The sequence below is a fragment of the Myotis myotis genome, unplaced genomic scaffold, assembly GCF_014108235.1.
Source record: "Myotis myotis isolate mMyoMyo1 unplaced genomic scaffold, mMyoMyo1.p scaffold_m19_p_5, whole genome shotgun sequence".
Classification (NCBI taxonomy): Eukaryota; Metazoa; Chordata; class Mammalia; order Chiroptera; family Vespertilionidae; genus Myotis; species Myotis myotis.
The window spans coordinates 103,897,357-103,904,202 of NW_023416357.1; positions in this window are offsets into that span (position 1 = coordinate 103,897,357).

Here is a 6,846-nt window from a genome sequence, read left to right on the forward strand (position 1 = left end):
TGCTGTGCTGTTTATAATATCAACATACTGGAAACAACTTTTTATTCATTATGATAAAAATAAATTGATATATTTATATAATAAGCTACCAAGCAACTGTAAAAAAGGATAAGAAATCATTGAGGTAATTATATTGCTAATAGTTACAGTTCTAAATGCTTTACCATATTAACTTATTTAATTCTCATGAAACCTTTTGAGTTAGGATTCTTTCCACACCTTATATATGTAAGGAACATAAGGCACAGAATGATTAAATGACCTGGTGAAGGTTACAGGCAGTGTAGAGCAGAGCAGTATATGCATCCAATCTGCTCCAGAGACCACCAGGTTATGTGCCTGTGATTTTGTTCAGAGAGGTGAGCAAGCTTCAGAACTGTGTGTGTAGAAAACTATTGTTTGTTGTAAGAGAGGGAACTATATGCAACTAGAAACTGTTAACATTGATTGCCTCTGGGAAAGGAATGAAATGCTTAGGGGATACGAGATTTTCCCGTGTATTGCCTTTTTGTTCCTTTAATGTGCCGCGCCAGCACGGCCAAGGGTGATCCTGAGTGTGTGTGTGTGTGTGTGTGTGTGTGTGTGTGTGTGTGTGAAAGGATTGAGAAAAGACAGACAAGAGAACGAAAGCTGGGTCTCGGTGGGACGCTGCTCCCTGATGAGGAGACCGCGCCAGCGTCCACAAGCCGTGTCTTTATTTTATAGCAGATGCCACGAGGCAAAGTAGGGGCGTGATCAAGTTGTTTACAGCATTCTCGTGAGTTTCACCCTCACTCAACTACATGCACCCGAACTCTAGCACAAGGCACGTGGGGCTATGTGTTCGGACCACAGGTTCAAGCTTACAACCACAGCCGTTGGCTATGATTGTGCTGGGTGGGCCCTGCCCTCCAGCTGGGACTTGCACGTGGCAATGAGCGGACCCTGTCCTTTCATTAGTCCGAGGCTTGAACCTGGCCAAAACACTGCAGCTGCACCCCACACTTTAACATTTGGAAATAAAGAACATTTTAAAACATTTTAATGTATTACATACTTTTTAAAAAAGTAACTGCTGATGGGGCAACCATTTTGTGTGTGTGTGTGTGTGTGTGTGTGTGTGTTTTGGTGCAACCATTTTGGAAAAGAGTTTCACCTTAACTGATAAAGCCAAATATAAATACATGTGACATAATCACACTGTGAAATATTTTTTATGTGTGAAAATGAATTATAGGTTTAAGAACCAATATGGATAACATGACAAACAAATGTTGGGAATAAGAAGCAAATTATAGAATCATGCATAAACTAAGACACCACTTATCTATAATTCACCTCTAGGCAAAACTATAATATATTGATATACATAAATAATTAAAACTTTTAAAAATATATTTTTATTGATTTCAGTGAGGAAGGGAGAGAGAGAGAGAAACATCAGTGAGAGAGAATCATTGATTGGCTGCCTCCTGCACGCCCCCTACTAGAGGTCGAGCACTCAGCCCAGGCATGTGCTCTAGACCGGAATCGAACCCTGGACCCTTCATTCCGCAGGCTGACATTCTAGCCACTGAGCCAAACCGGCTAGGGCAATGATAAAAACTTTTTAAAGTCTGGTCAGGGCGGTTCAGTGGTTGACCATCTGCCTATGAACCAGGAAGTCACGGTTTGAGTCCAGGTCAGGGCATATGCCTGAGTGGAGGGCTCCATTCCCAGTGGGGGCGTGCAGGAGGCAGCTGATCCCTGATTCTCTCTCATCATTGATGTTTCTATTTTTCTCTCCCTCTCCCTTCCTCTCTGAAATCAATAAGGGAATATTTTTTTAAAAAAGAAAAACGTTTTAAATGGTAAGAGTGAATGAATAACAAAATTTAGCGTAAGGATTACTGGGTTATGTTAAATTCTGTTCCTTGAGCTGGGTGGTAGGTGTTACATGATGTTCTTTAAACCATACACATATATTTTCCCACACTCTTTTGTAAGCTATATTTAAACAATAAAAAAGGAATCATGCTATATTTCAGAATAAAACATACAAAAAGAATAAATAAGGTCATGAAAAAGCAACAGATTTAGGAACAAAAGACCTTTGGGTTTTGTCTGAGCTTTGAATTTGCTCCCATTGATCTGTTTGGCCTTGAGGAAGTTATATAATCTCTCTCTCTCTCTCTCTCTCTCTCTTTAAGAAATTTTGTTGTTGTTAATCCTCTCCCGATAATCTTTTTCCATTTATTTTTGTTTGTTTTGTTTCAGAGAGAGTGGAAGGGAGGGCGAGAGACAGAGAAACATGGATGTGAGAGAGGGCTGGGGATCGAGCCTGCAACTGAAGTCTGTGCCCTTGACCAGATTCGAACCCGGGACCCTTCAGTCCACAGCCTGACGCTCTATCCACTGAGCCAAACCACCTAGGGCTATCTAACCTCTTTCCATGCTAGTTTCTACTTCTATAAAATGAGGGTCATAATCTCTGCTTAGAATCTTGTGAAAGGATCATATGAAACCTCAACTACTACGAAACGTTGTTTGCAAATGTTCAGCATGTTGTACATGTGAAGGAACCACACGTCACTAAGGGGAAACCAAAAACATTCTACTCTACCTGCGGTCACCTCATCTGGGTTAATAAGTGACTAGATAAGTTGCTCCTGGTTATTTCTTTGGACTTTTCCCTTTGGACTGTTCCCTCTCAGCATTTAGCACAATTTGTAATTATTTTTTCTAAGTTTTTATTGTCATGAAATTTTTTAACTTAAAAATATAATTTTTTTATTGATTTCAGAGAGAAGGGAGAGGGAGAGAGATAGAAACATCAATGATGAGAGAGAATTATTGATCGGCTGCCTCCCGCACGCCCCCTACTGGGGATGGAGCCCACAACCTCTGCATGTGCCCTTGACCTGGATCGAATCTGGGACCCTTTTAGTCCGCAGGCCAATGCTCTATCCACCAGCCAAACTGGCTAGGGCTATTATCATGACTTTTTAAAAATAAACATCCATATCAGTGTGGGCAGTGAGGGTGGGAGAAGAGGGGAGGGGAGGGGAGGAGGGCATGGAGTAGGAATTCTCCTCTATTGGTAGTAAAGCTCCAGGTTCATTTCATTGAGGATTTCATCTCCAATTTATAATTCCTTTTTTTAAAAAAAATCCTCAGGATATTTTCCTATTGATTTTTAGAGAGAGTGGAAGGGAGAGGAAGAGACACACAGAGAGAAACATAGGTGTGAGATAGACACATTGATTGGTTGCCTCCTGCATGCACCCTGCCCAGGGTCGGGAGCCTGCAACCAAGGTACATGCTCTTTTTTTTTTTTTTTTTTTAATATTTTTATTGATTTTTTACAGAGAGGAAGGGAGAGAGATAGAGAGTTAGAAACATCGATGAGATAGAAACATCGATAAGCTGCCTCCTGCACATCTCCTACTGGGAATGTGCCCGCAACCCAGGTACATGCCCTTGACTGGAATCGAACCTGGGACCTTTCAGTCCGCAGGCCGATGCTCTATCCACTGAGCCAAACCGGTTTCGGCAAGGTACATGCTCTTGACCAGAATCGATCCTGGGATCCTTCAGTCCACAGGCCGACACTCTATCCACTGAGCCAAACCGGCCAGGGCCAATCTGTAATTCTTTATCCATGTAATTACACCATGACTATCTATGTGCCTCACTAGTCTGTAAGCACCACAGGGCAGGGACTGGCCCTTTTTCTCCACCCTGGCTTCCCTAGCACTTTACATGGCAATAACATTTGTTGAATAAATACAGCATCTTACACAATACACTTTGCTGAGCACATATGATGAGCCAAGGGCAAGGTGCTGAGCATTTCATACTTATGTACCTCCTCGTAGCAGCCACAGGAGATTAGCATTATTATTTCCATTTCACAGATGAGAAAACTGAGGTCCCAGGTGGCTTAAGTCTTGTACAATGTCACCATCTGGGAATCAACCTGTGAAAATGCAGACCCAGGCCTGTTTGAACTGAAGGCTGCTGTTCTACCCTGCATCCTGGGGGTCACTGGCTGATTTCAATAACCCGCACCATGCCGCTTGAGGAAGCAGGACTCTTTTAGGGGAAGGCTTTTATTCATATAGTTCCCTATTGCTTCTCCTTGGAAGCAATCAATGTTCACTTGGGCCAGTGCAAAACAAGTCATGACTTTGTCTTGGCTGGTGACCAACCCACTGGCACAGAAGAAGTTCATGTGCAGGCAGTTCACAGGGGACTCTTGAGGGTGATTTTTGTGACAGTATCATGGACATTTGAAAGCATCCATTTAAAAAAACTATTTTTCTTGCCCTAGCTGGTTTGGCTCAGTGGATAGAGCATAGCCCTGCGGACTGAAGGGTCCTGGGTTCGATTCCAGTCAAGGGCACATGCCTGGGTTGCGGGCTTGATCCCCAGTAGGGGGCGTGCAGGAGGTAGCCGATCAATGATTCTCATCATTGATGTTTCTATCTCTCTCTGCCTCTCTGAAATCAATAAAAATGTATTTTAAAATATATAATAATTAAATTAAAACATCTTTTTTTTTTTGGTTTTTGTTTTTTTTTTACTGAAAGATCCACTAATCTAAATTTACTGCTTGGATTAAAGCATGTGGGTCAAAGATTGCAAAGGTAAAAAACCTAGACGTGCCCTGACCAGTGTGGCTCAGCGGATAGAGCATCAGCCTGCGGACTGAAAGGTCCCAGGTTCGATTCTGGCCAAGGGCATGTACCTTGCTTGCGGGAACATCCCCAGTAGGAGGTGTGCAAAAGGCAGCTGATTGATGTTTCTCTCTCATCGATGTTTCTAACTCTCTCTCCCTCTCTCTTCCTCTCTGTAAAAAAATCAATAAAATATATTAAAAACAAAACAAAACAAAAGAAAAACCTGACGTGAGGTTGGGAGAACAGGCCAAGGAGAAGCAAGAGAAGACCCTCGTCCCAGTGCCTCATTTGTTTCTCACATACAACAAAAACATTGGGGCGGGGCTATTAAAGTTTATTCCCATTGTGATAATCATTTAGAATTATAACACTATGCCTTAAGGTTCAGTACACTTTTTTCCAATTAAACATTTATTCTTAATTATACTAGTAGTTTACACACATGTTATGTTAGTTTCAGCTCTACAACATAGTGATTCAACATTTATATACCTTACAAAGTGATCATTGCAATAAATCTATCTGTCACCATACACATGTATTACAATAATAGGACCTCATGGCTAGGTGGGCCAGGACATTCTAAATTTCTAAAAAATTCTGTTCCCTATACTGTACATCACACCCCTGTGACTTATTTTATAACTGGACATTTGTATTTCTTAATCCCCTCCTCTTTTCTACCCAATCCTCCACCTCCTAGCTCTGGGACCATCAGTTTGTTCTATTAGCTTGTTTCTGTTTCACTTACTTGTTCTTGTTTTTTAAACTCCACATATAAGAGAAATACGGTATTCGTCTTTCTCCGTCCAATACTTATTTCAGTTAGTATAATACCCTCTAGGTTTATACATATTGTCACAAATGGAAAGATTTTATTCTTTTTTATAACAGAGTAGTAAAGTTTGTATGAGTAGGTATGTATGTATTGCCATTTTATTCATTGTTTCTGTGGATTTTTGTGTGTGTTTTCTGTAGTTTTCTGTTCTTTTCGTCTTTTCTTGCTCTTTTTTTCTGGTACATTGATGACTTTCTTTAGTGATTTGCTTGGGTTCCTTTTTCCTTATTTTTTGAATAGCTATTATAGGTTTTGATTTGTGATTGCCATAACATTTATATATAAGAAGCTATAGCCCTGGCTGGGTAGCTCCATTGATTGCAACATTGTCTCAATGCGCCAAGGTTTTGGATTCAATTCCCCGGTCAGGGCACATACAAGAATCAACCAATGAATGCATGAATAAGTGGGAAAACAAATTGATGTTTCTCTCTTTTCTTCTCTCTCTAAAATCAATACATAAAATTTTAAAAATCTCTTTTAAAAAAGCTATATTTATACCAACCTATTTTAAATTGATGGTCACTTAAGTTCAAATGCATTCTAAAAGCACTACTTTTAGGTGGTCTGATGTGAAAAAATAAAAAGCACTATTTTTTTAATTCACCCCCGACATTTGTTTTTGACATCACATTTTACATCTTTATGTGTGTATGTGTATCCCTTAATTCATTACTGTAGTCACACATGCTCTTACTACTTTTGTCTTTTGACCTTCATACTAGCTTTATAATTGGTTGATCCACTACAATTACTGAATGTTTGCCTTTATCAATGAGATTTTTCTTTCCCATATTTTCTTATTTTTAGTTTTGGCCTTTTATTTTTTAGTTAAAAAAAGTCCCTTTAACATTTTTTTTTTGTTTGTTTTGTTAATCTTCACCCAAGGATATTTTTTCCATTGATTTTTTTTTTTTTAAGAGAGAGTGGAAGGGCGGGGGGTGGGGGGGTGGGGTGGGGTGGAGAGAGACAGAGAGAGAGAAACAAAGAGAGAGAGAGACAGAGAGAAAAACATAGATGTGAGAGAGACACATCAATTGGTTGCCTCTAGCATGCACCCTGACCAGGCCCAGGGACCAAACCTGCAACATAGGTATTTGCCATTGACTGAGACTCGAACCCACAACCTTTCCATGCATGGGCTCCAACCACTGAGCACACCAGCCAAGGCCCTTTAACTTTTCTTTTAATGCTGGCTTAGTGGTGATGAAAAAAAGCTTTTGCTTTTCTGGAAATTATCTTTTTCAATTTTGAGTAATTATGCTGCATAGAGTATTCTTGGTTGTAGGTTTTTCCTTTTGTCATTTTGAATATATGATGCCATTCCCTTCTAACCTGCAAAGTTTTTGCTAAAAAATCAATTAATAG